Source organism: Anolis carolinensis, chromosome 1 (assembly GCF_035594765.1).
Source record: "Anolis carolinensis isolate JA03-04 chromosome 1, rAnoCar3.1.pri, whole genome shotgun sequence".
NCBI classification, from domain to species: domain Eukaryota; kingdom Metazoa; phylum Chordata; class Lepidosauria; order Squamata; family Dactyloidae; genus Anolis; species Anolis carolinensis.
In genome coordinates, this window is record NC_085841.1 from 140,998,492 (window position 1) to 141,013,348 (window position 14,857).

Consider the following 14,857-nt stretch of genomic DNA (forward strand, 5'->3'; position numbering starts at 1 on the left):
ATCCCTATACCATAATTTCCTTGCTTGATTAGGCTTGCTTTATTTCTTTCAAACAGAAGCCCGACTCTATATGTCCATCAAGAAGCCTGAACAGACTTGCCAAATGCACAATACTAATCATTAGCAATACTTCAGTATCTCCCAGGATGCTCTTAGACTTCTGCTTTCAACAGAATCTTTCTCTCGTGTACAATACTCCTTTCAATATATTTGATACTTGTGAATTCAAAAGAGTTGCTTTATGGCTACATTATTTATGTTCACAATCTATTGATAGCCTCCAGTAACTCATGAGTGGCAGAGCAAAGAACAGCAATAAATGAGCAGGCAAAGATCATTAATAATGATGAAGAAGACTCTAAAAAAATCTGTATATGTCCTCTGCAATCAATGCAAGGGGAAAAAACACATTATTTATAGTGCTGAATTTTTGCCATCACTACTGTTTAGGTGTCTTACTATACTACATAGGACGATATACATCTCTATCCTTTAACTATGCTTTTTCCACTCTTCTGAAATTGCTTTAGGGAAATAAAGCAATTTGGGCAGCTCCCATCTTTACTTTATCTCTCTTTTTAAAAAAGTCAATTTTCATGGGTAGGAAATCAGATTGTAGTGCTGTTGTCTTCTTCTGTGTATGGGTACTAGGTAGGAGGGAAGAGGCAGCATTGTTTACTTCTCTGCTGTTTCTAGTGTGTTTCCTTTGGGTATAATTACCATAATTTTAATAGAAATACAACACATGACAGAATAACATGATAGCCTTTCACACCAGACAGGCAAATCACAATTACAGCCATGTCTTTGCCTTGGACTTATCACCATGTTGCTTCTTTCCCACCCCACTCCCAGTGGGAAATGATTGGAAGATGTTTCTTTTATAAGATGAGTTCACTAATGGATCATTTCTATTCCTAAAAGAAACACTTTCCATACTTTTTTATTTGCATCACAAGAATGATGAGCAAGAAATAATGCTATAAGTCCAAGACAAAGATGCTGTTGTTTTTCTATCATTACGATGTGCTTTCCCCATGTGATAAACTATATGATGACAATACTGTATCACATAATGTTTGTTCTTAGATTTCAACAGTAATTTTGGAAAGCATCGACAATGGGACTTTGTTTTCAGTGGCTACATTATAGCAGGTATATTGTAGAACTTGGAAAGGAGCGTTTCCAACTAAATGTACTGTATATACTCATGCATAAGTCAATGACATGAATAAGCCATGGTCAGATTTGAGGGCCAAAACCATGGATTATGATATTTTATTTATTTATTTCAAATATTTCTATCCCGCCCTTCTCACCCGGAGGGACTCAGGGCGGCGTACAATTGGCAACAATTCGATGCCGATACATCATTAAAAACAACAACATATAAAAAATACAACCAATTAAATACAGTATAAAATATAAAACATAAAATGTGTTTTAAAATCCGTTCGTCCAATATCCTCCAACTTTATCCATATAACAATCTGGGTCGTCTTTATCATTTATTCATTAAAAGCCTGGGCACAAAGCCATGTTTTTAAGGCTTTTCTAAAACTCAAAAGGGTTGGGGCTTGCCGTATATCTCTGGGGAGGGTGTTCCATAGCCGGGGAGCCACCACCGAGAAGGCCCTGTCCCTCGTTCCCACCAGCCGCGCCTGTGAGGCAGGCGGGACTGAGAGCAGGGCCTCTCCAGATGACCTCAGGGATCTTCCTGGCTCATAGGAGGAGATACGTTCGGACAAGTAGATTGGGCCGGAACCGTTTAGGGCTTTATAGGTCAAAACCAGCACTTTGAATTGGGCTCAGTAGCATATCGGCAGCCAGTGGAGCTGGCTTAGCAGGGGGGTAGTACGCTCCCTGTAAGCCACCCCAGTTATTAGTCTGGCTGCCGCCCGTTGTACTAGTTGGAGCTTCCGGGCCGTCTTCAGAGGCAACCCCACGTAGAGAGCGTTGCAGTAGTCCAAACGGGATGTAACCAGAGCGTGGACCACCGTGACCAAGTCAGACCTCCCAAGGAACGGGCGCAGCTGGCGCACAAGTCTTAGTTGTGTGAAGGCTCCCCTGACCACCGCCGAGACCTGGGGTTCCAGGCTCAGCGATGAGTCCAGGATCACCCCCAGACTGCGAACCTGCGTCTTTAGGGGGAGTGCGACCCCATCCAACACAGGCTGTAACCCTATTCCCTGTTTAGCCCTGCGACTGACCAGGAGGACCTCTGTCTTGTCTGGATTAAGTTTCAATTTGTTCGCCCTCATCCAGTCCAATACAGCGGCCAGACACCGGTTCAGGACCTGAACAGCCTCCTTAGTGACAGGTGGAAAGGAGTGACAGAGCTGGACATCATCTGCGTACAGATGACACCTCACCCCGAAACTCCGGATGATCTCTCCCAGCGGCTTCATGTAGATGTTAAACAACATGGGGGACAGTACTGAACCCTGCGGGACCCCACAAGTCAATGGTTGTGGGGCCGAGCAGGTGTCCCCCAAGGACACCATCTGGGACCGACCTTCCAGGAAGGACCGGAGCCACTGCAGAACAGTACCTCCGAGCCCCATCCCGGCAAGGCGCCCCAGAAGGATACCGTGATCGACAGTATCGAAGGCCGCTGAGAGGTCCAGCAGAACCAGCAGGGACACACTCCCCCTGTCCAGCTCGCGGCGTAGATCATCGACTAAGGCGACCAAGGCTGTCTCGGTACCATGCCCCGGCCTGAAGCCAGACTGTGCCGGATCCAGATAATCGGTATCTACCAAGAATGCCTGGAGTTGTGCGACCACCACACGTTCCACGACCTTGCCCAAAAAGGGGAGATTGGAAATAGGCCAATAGTTCTCCAATTGAGTGGGGTCCAGTGATGGCTTCTTCAACAGTGGTTTGATTACAGCCAATTTAAGGCTCGCTGGAAATATGCCTTCCCAAAGGGAGGCATTCACCACCACCTTCACCCACTCGGCCAACCCCCCTCTGGCTTCTCTCACCAGCCAGGATGGGCAGGGGTCTAGGATGCATGTGGTAGCCCTCACCTCTCCAAGCACCTTGTCCACGTCCTCAGGCTGAACCAATTGAAACGAATCCATCAAAATGGGACAAGCAGGTGCTCTTGCTACATCCTCGGAGACTGCCGTTAATATGGTGTCAAAGCTAGAACGGATCAAAGCGACTTTGTCCGCAAAGAACTGAGCAAATGCTTCACAGCGGGCTGCCGAGTTGTCAGGGATCCCGTCTTGGGGGGCGGGATATAACAAACCTCTGACAACTCGGAACAGCTCTGCCGGACGGTTCTTTGCGGACGCAATATTAGCTGTAAAGAAAACATTCTTTGCAGCATCTATTGCCGCGGCATATGCCCTGAGATAGAGACATAGCCGTGTTCGGTTTGGCTCGCTCGGCTTCGAACGCCACACACCCTCTAGTTCCCTCTTCTTTCGCTTCATCGCTGCCAGCTCCTCAGTGAACCAAGGAGATGGTTTAGCTCGGGTATGATATGACTAATGGATAAATTGAGGATAATTATATGGAGGGGGGGGGCATTAATGCTATATTGGAAGCAAACTGCCTCTGGCTGCCAGCATCATTTGCTCACACCGGCATTCAAAAAAGCTAAAAGTGGCATCATGACAGATAGAGTGACTTTTAAGTTCTCCTCGGACAAACTGAGGTCTTCTCTTTTGCCGCTCAATTCCTTTTTTAAAATACCATTGCATACAACCCAGGTGAAGAGTCCCTTTTTGCTTGGCATCCAGGAGAAAAGAGGGAGCAGTGGGGCAAATATGTTGCCCTGCACACAGCTTCCTCTCAGTGACACTGTCCCCATCACAAGGGGAAAGTGTCACCCTCATGGAGAGGCCCCGTGCTGGCTCAATTGGAGCCAGCACAACATGGGAAGCCTCCATGCTTTCACCCTGGTTGGGGGTGGGGACTCCGCTGGAACTTATACAATGTCATGTGATGTCCGGTGTGGGGCTCCATCCTCTAGATGAGGTGAAAACTTGGTTGTGGGACCAGGTTTTTGAACAATAGAAGCAGCATCAACTACTTTGATTTAAGATATAGTGACAGACCCGGATCGGACTCGGAATGCACCTTGAATGTATTTATATGAATGTTATGTGAATGTTTTGATGTAATTAATTTATCCTGTAATGAATTGTAATTGGAACTGTTTTATATATGTGTTTTATATTTGTAAGCCGCCCTGAGTCCCCCTCATGGGTGAGAAGGGCGGGTTAGAAATGTTGTAATAAATAATAAAATAAATAAATAAAGTGTCCTAGGACACTGAATTCACCCCGTCTGAGGAGGTTCTTGGATAAGTGGGGCCAATTTTTGGGGTTAATGTTTTCACTAAAATTTCCAGACTTATTTATTTACAGCATTTATATTCCACCCTTCTCACCCCGAAGGGGACTCGGGGCGGATCACATTACACATATAGGCAAACATTCAATGCCTTTTAACATAGAACAAAGCCAAGACAAACACAGGCTCTGAGCGGGCCTCGAACTTATGACCTCCTGGTCAGAGTGATTCATTGCAGCTGATTGCAGCTGGCTTGCCACAGCCCGGGCCTGCTTATACATGAGTATATAGGGTAAATGGCTGTGTTTCACTCTTCTATGGAACTGACTTGGTTTTACATGGTGTTCTTGATGTACATTTTTGCTGGATGGCAGAACAATGATTGCTTCTTCTTTTCAGGGTATGAAAGAGCATGTTTGGTATTTCACAGTTTTCCCCATGCTTTTTGGTTGGCTACAGGGCTGTAACCAACTACCATAAAGCTGCCTGTATATTCCAACAGAAGCAGCAGCAGCCATTTCCACCCAGACAAGTTAGGGAATTGTTTCTTTCCAAGGTACACAGAGATGGTCAAAGCATGGCTAGGTGAGGCTCTCCTGCAGTCAATTAGTGACTGGAGCTGATTCTAAGAGTCCTTTTGCACATCCAGAGCAAAAGCATTGTACAAGAAGATTTCGGAAATTTTATTGTGCAAAATCTTTAACAATTGTGCCAGCGTGAATCACTAACAAGATTTGGGCCTAAGTGTACAGATTTAACCTAGTAATATAACCAATGATATTTCTTGCTCTGCTCAAATTCAGTAAAGTCTATATTTTGATTTCAGGACCCTACGAAATTGTTGTAAGCGCTGTTAAAAAGTGCATAGATTTTGTGGGTGGGGAGGAGGAGGAGGGAGAGGAAGCAATAATACCATTGTATTGCATTTGGTCTTGATAAACATGTAATCTCTGCAATACTGTTGTGAAAATAAAAAAAAACTTTCATTCAAAAAACAAGGACCCTGCAAAATAACATTTTTGACCTGATCAGGTATTAGCCAGTTTTGGAGTGTAGTTCTTATTGCAATCAATCAGTTGAAATAATCCCAGCTATCAGCTCACTTTAAGGCTATTTCATTTTGTGACATTAAAAAAAAGATTGAGTTGGTAGATTAACAACTTCCAATTGCTCTATTATTACATGTCAGGATGTGTATTGGTACCACAATGGAAAATGTCAGGATCCTCTAGTTTTTCAGATCATTTGCAAGAAAGCTTTTCTTACAGAAATAATGTGTTTTATATGAGAAAAATATTACTTATGAAATAACAAATTCATACAAAGATGGACTTTGGCTGCTAATTTTTGGAATGAGAAATTTCCAGGCAGGGTCTGGCCATCTGTTTGTTATCTATATTTTATATATTTTATAATATATTTTGTAATACAGGGTGTTTGAAAAAGAACTCTCTAGTTTTAATGTATTTATACCTAAAACTAGGGAGTCCTTTTTCAAACACCCTGTATATTTATTATAAAAATCCATTATGACTATGTTTTCTGGTTATTGTATATGTGAATATGCTTTAATTTTTACTTAATAGGTTTTTCAAATACTTGTTTATATGATACTTACTTTTAGGATGCAGATCCTAGACTATTTTATCCTTTGAGGACAAATAATTGTTGCAATTTTTTCTCCTTGAGAGGGAAAACAAATGTCCCTCTACAGTGTTATCCCCATATTTGAATGCTCTGAAATGCTGCAGAGGATTTATTCTGCAGATAATGGTACATGTATTTGTTACAATCCTTGCCTTTCTACACATGTTACCCTGCAGGACAGTTCTTCTGCAACTGGGATATATTGAATACCAGGAGAAAATCCACAAAATTCTATTTATCTTCCTAACAGGGCTTCCTAACTGCCAACCTTGGTATGAACAATTATAAATACAGTTAGCTCACCACATTCTGGAGGCTAAGGGCATAGGACCCCCATGAAAGTGAAAAACTGCAACTAAAAAAACCCTATTTAACCTGAAAGAACACTTATTTAAGGAAGTTCTAGGTCCTTCAGCAGAATGCTATGGTAAACCTTTTCTGGAAGCTAATCATAGAACAGAGTTGAAGAATATTTTCATCAAATTTGTGAATAATCACATCTGCAAATGTCAAACTCACAAATTTGGAGGGTAGACTGTTTTCTTTCTATCTTTAATTTGCATGAGTTATGGTACTGCATGGTGTTTCTGCTAGTAAAAAAATCAAACAAACCCTATTGCTGGATCATACTCAGCCTTACAATGAAAGAGTCAATTACATGGATTGCTGTGAGTTTTTTGGGCTGTATGGTCATGTTCCAGAAGCATTCTCTCCTGAAAGTTCACCCACATCTATGACAGGCATCCTCAGAGGTTGTGAAGTCTGTTGGAAACTACATTTTACTTGTCAATTACGTGTTAATGGGACATAAGGTGCATCTGAGGGTGCATCTATACTGTAGAATGAATGAATGCAATTTGACAATGCTTTAATTGTCATGGCTTAATACTATGAAATCCTGGGATTGGTAGTTTGATGAGGTATCAGCACTCTTTAGTAGAAAAGGCTAAAGACCTTGTAAAAATACAACTCCCATGATCCCATAGCATTGAGCTATAGAATTTAAATTGGTGTCAAACTGCTTTACTTCTACAGTATTGATGCACTCTGAGTCCAGAAATGTTCTTTTGAGGCAGACACACTTTGGAGTTACCTGGTGTGTTCAGTGATCCTTACATGAGGACCATGCTGTGGTGGGCAAAATCTCTCCTATTGGGAATCCAGCAAATGTATACCCCCCTGCCCTGCCATTCACAGCTCCGGCCAGTTTTGGAATAATAAACACTTTTCCCTCAATTATAATGTAATCCTAAACTCTACAAGGGAGGCCTGGGGGCGAAGTGTGTTAAAGCACTGAGCTGCTGAACTTGCGGACCAAAAGGTCCCAGGTTCAAATCCCTGGAGCGGAGTGAGCGCCCGCTCTTAACCCCAGCTCCTGCCAACCTAGCAGTTGGAAAACATGCAGATGTGAGTAGATCAATAGGTACCACTCCGGCGGGAAGGTAACGGCGCTCCATGCAGTCATGCTGGCCACATGACCTTGGAGGTGTCTACGGACAACGCTAGCTCTTTGGCTTAGAAATGGAGATGAGCACCATGACTGGACTTAATGTCATGGGAAACCTTTACCTTTACTTTAAACTCTACAAGGGCAGCATTGATTGATCAGGGTGGGATTGATCAGGATGCACAGTCGTAGATTCTAATGTACCCCAGATGATGCTTTAGGAGTAGCTACAATATGCTCTTGTCTGAACATTTCTCAAAAGCTCCTGGTGCATTAGAATTCCTGCACTTATCAAGGAAAAATGAAGTGTCAGAAGTAACCAAGTGAGGCAGTTTAAGCCTAAAAATAATTGTACAATTCTGATGAAATAATGTTTACAAAATTTCTTTTAAAACAGCTATTCAAATACATAACAGATATTTATATCTCTAACTCCCGCTATGGCAAACCTTTCTTCTTTAAACACACACATTTGAAATCCAATTTAACCGTTCCATTTAAGGAAAAATATTGTTCAAATAGGAATATTGGGAGTCGATGGAAGCCCTGCTCTTAACTGACCATATTTCTTGAAGGTTATTAAATATTTCAAAGCCTAGCACAGCGGTTTCTACCTTTCACCTCTCCTTCTTTAGAATTCATTCAAAATAGTCTAAGAAAAAAGCCCTGATTCTGATTTCATTGAATGTTGTGCTTTTAGATACTTTTCTCAAAGTAATAAAATTTTCTTTCACTTTTATAGGAAGACTTGTTCTCAAAACCTTTAAAATATAACAATTTACTTCACACATATTCCCTATTTATTGGGATTCTTGTAAAATTACAATGGCCTGTGTTACTTCTTTTTTCTTATTACAGATGGATTATTTTCTGCACTTCTCTTTTATTGCAGTGGTTCTTAACCTTCTCTTTACCACTGAACCCCTTTAAGGGTATTTTGTTGCTGTGGACCATTCAAAATGTAAACTCCTAACATGCATCAAATATTTATTTAAAGTTGCTCATCAGTATGCATCCAGTTCTGGGCACCACAATTCAAGAATGATAATAATAAAATGGAACATGTTCAAGGAGAGTGATCAAAATGGTAAAAAAAAAAGGTCTGGAAGCCAAGCCCTATGAGGAACTGATGAAAGAGCTGGTTTTGATTAGCCTGAAGAAGTGAAGGTTAAGAAGGTACATGAAAGTCATGCTTAAATATTTGAAATATGCCATATTGAGGATGGAGTAAGCTTACTTTCTGCTACTTTAGAGATCAGGGACCTCATCCCATGAGAGGGTGAAAGTGTCATATTACCATGGCTCTTAGTCTTGTTACATTAAAAAGCAAATTGTATCTTTTATCAATTTGGTACTCATCACACAGTGTTGTTTTTTGCTTTTTCTCCTGATATTACCCATTTTCAGATTTATCACACTGTGATGGCAGACCTGAGCCTTTGGGAAAACTATAGTGTCTGGCTTTACTCAGGGGCTATCTGTATATCTTCTATTAAGATCAAGAGCCATAACATACAGAGGCACTTTAGCCAAGGTGAAAAGATAACTAATTACTGAAAGCAAGATGAATAAAGGGTTAACTCCACATGGGGCTATTGAAAGATAGATTAAAACAATAAATTACAAAGGGAGATTTTGCTGATTGAAGTCATCTCTCTGGAGTCTTTGAGAGTCCTCTGTCTCTGGTGTGAAGCAATGGCTCGCAAACTGGAGCCCAATGGCTGTCTCAATCTCCTTTCTTTGTAAAGCCTAAACTGCTCAAAGATTAGAATCATAGAATCATAGAGTTGGAAGAGACCTCACGAGCCATCCAGTCCAACCCCCTGCCAAGAAGCAGGAAAATCTCATTCAAAGCACCCCTGACAGGTGGCCATCCAGCCTCTGCTTAAAATCCTCCAAAGAAGGAGCCTCCACCACACCCAGGGGCAGAGAGTTGCTGAATAGCTCTCACAGTCAGGAAGTTCTTCCTGATGTTCAGGTGGAATCTCCTTTCTTGTAGTTTGAAGCCATTGTTTCGCGTCCTAGTCTCCAGGGCAGTACAAAACAACCTTGCCCCCTCCTCCCTATGACTTCCCCTCACATATTTAGACATGGCTATCATGTCTCCTCTCAGCCTTCTCTTCTGCAGGCTAAACATGCCCAGTTCTTTAAGCCGCTCCTCATGGGGCTTGTTCTCCAGACCCTTGATCATTTTAGTTGCCCTCCTCTGGACGCTTTCCAGCTTGTCAACATCTCCCTTCAATTGCGGTGCCCAGAATTGGACACAGTATTCCAGGTGTGGTCTGACCAAGGCAGAATAGAGGGGTAGCATGACTTCCCTGGATCTAGACACTACAGTGTTCCCTCACGTATCGTGGGGGTTAAATTCCAGGACCACCCGCAATAAGTGAAAATCCGTGAAGTAGGGACACTAGACTTCTCCTTAGGAAGGAAGTAGAAAGAGGGGGGGGGGGAGGAAGGGAAGAAAGGAAGAAGGGAAGAAAGAGGAAGAGGAACATGGCACCTCCTCCTTCTCCTCCCGCTGCTATTTAGGCTCCTTCTCCGCCCTGCCACCTGCACCTGACTGAGACCACTGCCACTGTAAATCATATTTTTTATAATTTATAATATTATTTTAGTGTTTATTAAAAACTGGGAAACATCAAGTCTGCGAAAAGTGAACCGTGAAGTAGTGAGGGAACATTGTATACTCCTATTTATGCAGGCCAAAATCCCATTGGCTTTATTTTTGCTGCTGCATCACATTGTAGGCTCATGTTTAACTTGTTGTCCATGAGGACTCCAAGACCTTTCTCACATGAACTGCTGTCGAGCCAGGCGACCCCCATTCTGTATCTTTGCATTTCATTTTTTCTGCCTAAGTGGAATATCTTGCATTTGTCCCTATGGAATTTCATTTTGTTAGTTTCAGCCCATCTCTCTAATCTGTTAAGATCATTTTGGATTCTGTTCCTGTTTTCTGGAGTATTAGATATCCCTCCCAGTTTGGTATTATCTGCAAACTTGGTGATCATGCCTTCTAGTCCTTCATCTAAGTCATTAATAAAGATGTTAAACAGAACCAGATGGAGGCCCAGGTCTCCGCCGTTACCAAAACTGCCTTTTTTCATCTTCGGCAGGCTAGACGGCTAGCCCCCTATCTGTCGAGGGACAACCTGGCTACAGTGATCCAGGCCACAGTCATCTCGAGACTGGATTACTGTAACACCCTCTACATTGGCCTTCCTGTGTCGGTGATCCGGAAGCTCAAATTGGTGCAAAACGCAGCTGCCCGGCTCCTTGCGGGAGTCCCGATAAGATGCCACATAACACTAATCTTACGGCAGCTGCACTGGTTACCAATTGAGCACCGGATCACTTTCAAAGTGATGGTGCTTACCTTCAAGGCCTTACATGGTCTAGGGCCGATGTACCTGAGGGACCGCCTCACTCCCTACAAACCCCAGAGATCCCTCCGTTCTGAGGACCAAGACCTGTTGGAAGTCCCCAGTTTTAAGACCTTGCGTCTAACAACAACCAGATGCAGAGCCTTTTCAGTAGTGACGCCATCTCTTTGGAACACCTTGCCACCTGAAGTTCGTGCCTTGCGGGACTTGTTGGCCTTCCGTAGGGCATGTAAGACACACCTGTTTCGACAGGCTTTTGAGTTCTGTTGTTGATGTTTTAAAAGGTGCTTTTAGGATGTTTTTAAAGATATTTTTTAAGATGTTTTTTAAAGATGTTTTAAAGATGTTTTTAAATTGTTGATTTTAGCCGGTTCTTGTAAGCCGCTCCGAGCCCTAGGGGAGTGGCGGCATATAAGTTTGAAAAATAAATAAATAAATAAATAAATAAACCAGGCCCGGGACGGAGCCCTGCAGCACTCTACTTGTCACTTCTTTCCAGGTTGAAGAAGATGCATTGGTGAGCACCCTTTGGATTTGTTCACTTAGCCAATTACAGATTCACCTAACTGTAGTTTTCCCTAGCCCACATTTGACTAGCTTGTTTGCCAGAAGGTCATGGGGGACCTTGTCAAAGGCCTTACTGAAATCCAGATATGCTACATCCAGGTGTTCCCCACATCTAGCCAGCTCGTAACTCTATAAAAAAAGAGATCATATTAGTCTGGCATGATTTGTTTTTAATAACTCTGTGTTGACTATTGCCGATGACCGTCTTAGTTTCTAAGTGTTTGCAGACCACTTCCTTAACAATCTTTTCCAGAAGCTTGCCTGGTATCAACATGAGGCTGACTGGACAGTAATTGTTTGGGTTGTCCTATTTTCCCTTCTTGAAGATAGGGACCACATTTGCCCTCCTCAAATCTGCTGGGACTTCTCCCATTCTCCAAGAACTCTCAGATATGATTGCCAGTGGTTCTCAAATGACTTGACGTTAATTGTTCCTTCTGCTAGTTCCTTCAATATTCTTGGATGTAGTTGATCTGGCTCTGGGGACTTGAATTTGTTTAGAGTGGCCATATGTTCCTGGACAATTTGTTTCCTTATTTGGGGTTGGATTTCCCCTAATCCTTCATCCACTCCATGTTGCTTCTGTTGTCACTGGGGCTGTTGGTATAAGAATACTGCTGAATGCAGTGTTTACTGTTTAGTGCTAAGAATGCTTGTTTTGGATTGCTAGGTCTAGAATTTCCAGACAAAAACTGGGCTTGTAGTCTCTATAGCTCTACTGCAGAAAAAAAGAGGAGTCTAGCAAATGGAATAAATCAACTAAGGCTGGCCTCTAGGGTTTTTTTTTTTTTTACAGGCAAATGGAATAGACCAACTAAGGCTGGCCTCTATGGGTTTTTTATGCTCCACCCAAAACTAATACACTATTGGGAAAACCTAAGCAGGGGGAACTAAAGCAAAGGAGAGAAAAAGGCAGAGCCAAGACTTCACACTCACAAACAAGTGCACTTAAGGCAGACCCCATTTCTCGTCATGGGCTCTTCTTCCAAGGTAACAGGAAACATTATTCTAAACCCATAGGATACCACCCATAGGAAGGTCCATTCACCAATGTTATCAAAACAAATCAACACAGACAAATCTGACAGATTCCATCCCATGCTTTTTCACAATTTCACATTTCCATGTGGAGCAAGAGCTCAGAAGATGATTTCCTCCCATCCTCTGCCCCTCCCCCAATTTCTTAACATTTGCAACACTTTTCTTTAACAAGGCATCACAAACAGAGGCAGGAAGTCTCCTTGTATTGTGTGATGGGCTCTGTTGTTCTTCATTTTAAACTGATTTACGACCGTTTAAAAACGATGTGCATGGGATAACGTCCTAGGACATGGATCAATGGACTCAAACTACAGGGAAAGAGATTCCATCTAAACATTAGGAAGAACTTCCTAAAAGCAATTCATACTAAGACTCATCCAATAACATGGGTCTGATAAAAAAATAAATTGATGCACCAGATTATGACTTCCAAGGGCAATATTCCCAGTTCCTGCATTACTTGTGGTTGAGAGGTTAGCCAGTTGAGACTTCTAACCAAAGCAACTTTGTAAAGAAAACAAGACCAGCATTATTAGTCTAACCCAGGGGTCCCCAAACTAAGGCCCGGGGGCCAGATGCGGCCCTCCAAGGTCATTTACCTGGCCCCCGCCCTCAGTTTTATAATATAATATTTTATATCAGTTTTAATAATATAATATATTGTATATACATATAATATTGATAATAATCTTTTGTTATACAATATAATACTAATAGTAATACCATATAATAATATTAATTATATGTTATATATTACATATTATATAATAGTATAGTGGTATAGTTCAATATAGTAATGTATAATGCTAATATTGTGTTATGCTAATAATATAATATATTGTATGTACATACAGCTGCTCTGAGTCTCCTTCGGGGTGAGAAGGGTGGGATATAAATGTAGTAAATAAATGCAGTAAATAAATAATTAATTTTAGACTTAGGCTCGGCCAAAGTCTGACATGACTTGAAGGCACACAACAACAACAACAACAACAACAACAACAACAATCCTAATTAACTTGACTATCTCATTGGCCAGTAGCAGGCCCACACTTTCCATTGAAATCCTAATAGGTTTATGTTGGTTAAAACTGTTTTCATTTTTAAATATTGTATTGTTCTTTCGTTGTTGTTGTTGTTGCTGCACTACAAATAAGACATGTGCAGTGTGCATAGGAATTTGTTTTTGTTTTGTTTTTTCAAATGATAATTCGGCCCCTCAACAGTCTGAAGGATTGTCGACCGGCCCTCGGCTTAAAAAGTTTGGGGACCCCTGGTCTAACCAATGATCTGTTTAGCCTGGGGAAGGAAACCAAGCATTTCAGCACAATGAAGGACAAGAACAGTTTAAGAAAGATCATGTATATATCTAAGGAAAAACCTCATCAAATCAAGTCATTCTAGACTGACTGAGCACCACCTTTCCAAAGTCTTAAAGGAACATGTACACATGGAGAATTTTTGATATTTTGATATTTATTTGTATAATCCATAAATATAGCTTAATGTCTGTGTAATTGCTTTGAACAAATGATTACATCTTCTAAGCTTTGGGGTTTGAAAAGTGTAGAAATTAGCACAGCACAGAAGTACAACTTGTTCAAGCACTTCGTAGTAACCTGGTAATACTAATTAATTTTGATCTCGACGCTTTCCCCTCCTTAATTACATGAATAAGACAGAAAAGCAAATCTTTAAGAGTATGTCAAAAATGTCTGTTCTAAATTGATGCATGAATATATTATTCAGTCTATAAGGGAATAAGTGTATTTGTAATGAGAGTCCATTAGCATGGCTCCAAAAGTCAATTTCCCTGAGTTTAAAATTCTCACCGAGAAGATTCCTTTTATTACATGTGCAGTAGCAAGGACTCTTGTATTAATATATACAGTGTGCCACAAAGCCATTGGGTTTGTTCATACCTCTGCTAATGGACTGGAATTTGTGAATATAATTCAATCCAGCTATTTCTCTTTCTAGCCTTAAATTTGTAATTTCCTTGTTCAGTGACCCGAAATCCCTTATTATATGTCCAGTAATGTTCAACAACCATTTTTTGAATATGGCATAACTAAAATGGCTTAATTTTTGAATAAATATACATAGCATAACGCTGTTTTTTATATATCTGATAACACTTATAAATCAAAATTGAATGGCGAATGTACATTGGTGTGTGTGAGATCTTTGCTGTATGACACTTCATGCCAAAAAACACTCCAGAGCTATTTTGTTGGATACTATGGAAAAACTATTTCTCTCATTCTTTATATGCCCTATTTACCCTAATCTAATGTTCACCTTCTTTGGCTAAATTACCTCTCCAAAATTAAGGTGTACATTCGATTCATTTAATATGGTAATCTTAGTGCTTAGTCAAAGAAGGGGAAGCTGCTTCAGGAGCTGCACCTGGAGCTCCTCTTTGAGGGATATCATCTCTAACTTAATGGCCATGGCCCAA